We start from the raw sequence: 1,468 nt of genomic DNA on the forward strand, positions 1-1,468 counted from the left end.
AATATTGCTCTCCTTCTTTAATGGTATGAATCCTTGCCTGTCTATTAATATTTTACATAAGAGAAATACGTATTTAGCGAAGCCTAGAGAGGATAAACATAAGCGAGATTGTTTCGGAAAAAAAATACTGCTTCCACTAATGGGTTTATACTCCTTGTTACTGTTGTATAGAGTAATCTTGATAAAAGCTTAAAAAATTACGAGAGGACAGATCTTTTTTATCCTTTTGTTTTATTCTTAATAAGAATATAAAACATTTATTTTGTATCAAAAAATATTTTTTGGTGCTGAGATTGCTTTAGAAAAATCCAAACGGTTAGGCATTGGTAAAAAAGACATGTGTAAGCTATTTGCAGAGATGATAATTGTTTTACATGTTTTAAATAAAACTGAAGCTTCCATTATTGTGTTTATGCTCCTTGTTTGTTTCTCTGAAAACCATCTAGGTGTAGATAACAGTTAGACCAAAAATTTCAAAAAAACCTAGTTGAAAATAGACCTTTTAAATTTGCGGGAGCCATTCTTGAGAATTTTTCTTTGCTTGTAGGTTGTCAATTTATCTACCAGTAAATATTTGTGTTTGGAAGTTGGATATTAAGTCAAATTAAGTGGTTGTAAAGAGCCAGCAGGTTTTTGCCGCTCCTTTTTGTGAGTATTCGATTTTTGTATGTAAAATGGAGGAAGATAATGTTGAGAGTAAGGATGAAATGCGGAAGCGCAAAGCGCGGGAAAGGATGAGGGCAAAAAGGTCGACGTTTTCATTGGATACTTAAGTTTATATAATCTTCTCGACACGGAGAGGTAATATTTTGGTTTTCCCGACTTGTTACCTCTCCGAGTGACGTATGTCACGGAGAGGTTCTAATTTCGACGTGTCTGTCTGTGTGTGTGTGTGTGGGTGGGTGTGTGTGTGGGTGTGTGTGTGTGTCTGTCTGTTGTTACACCCACGTGACCGCGTTCGCAGTTTGCAAATCGGAGCAAACGTGTTCTCAATTTCCGGAAATTTCGAAAATTGTATTACACTTACAGGCTATTACTCCATTGCCTGTCTAACATCACCAGCCTCTGGTCTTTGTCCATCCCACATGGACACCAGTCTGTACACACTGGCTTCTAATCACAATCATCTGCTGCTCTTTGTCCATCCCACATGGACACCAGTCTGTACACACTGGCTTCTAATCCCCACCCTCTTGTGGTCTTTGTCCATCCCACATGGACACCAGTCTGTACACCTGGCTTCTAACACCACCATCTTCTGGTCATTGTTTTTGTCCATCCCACATGAACACCAGTCTGCACACCTGGCTTCTACTCCATCATCATCGTTAAGGTTAAGACATACGCGGCGATCGGCCAGGGTTACGAGAAACGTCCGGCCTCCCTAAGGTGGGGCTTCCACCAAAGGTTCACGCAATTGCGCTGTTCTTATCTATGGCTGCGATTCGAAACCCTTATATACTACCTA

At 39.9% G+C, this 1,468-nt stretch overlaps 1 long non-coding RNA gene across 1 annotated transcript; it reads right to left on the reverse strand.

The window, feature by feature from the left end:
• Positions 1–212: 212 nt before the first annotated feature.
• Positions 213–834, reverse strand: LOC149677354 (uncharacterized). The gene is made up of 2 exons (XR_016366372.1): positions 500–834; positions 213–442 (listed from the first exon to the last, which is right to left on the reverse strand). It is a non-coding gene; the product is annotated as an uncharacterized LOC149677354 (long non-coding RNA).
• Between the last annotated feature and the right edge of the window lie 634 nt (positions 835–1,468).

The sequence above is a fragment of the Phalangium opilio genome, unplaced genomic scaffold, assembly GCF_054372755.1.
Source record: "Phalangium opilio isolate 3A_F unplaced genomic scaffold, DU_Popi_V2 ptg000043l_1, whole genome shotgun sequence".
In the NCBI taxonomy this organism is placed as follows: domain Eukaryota; kingdom Metazoa; phylum Arthropoda; class Arachnida; order Opiliones; family Phalangiidae; genus Phalangium; species Phalangium opilio.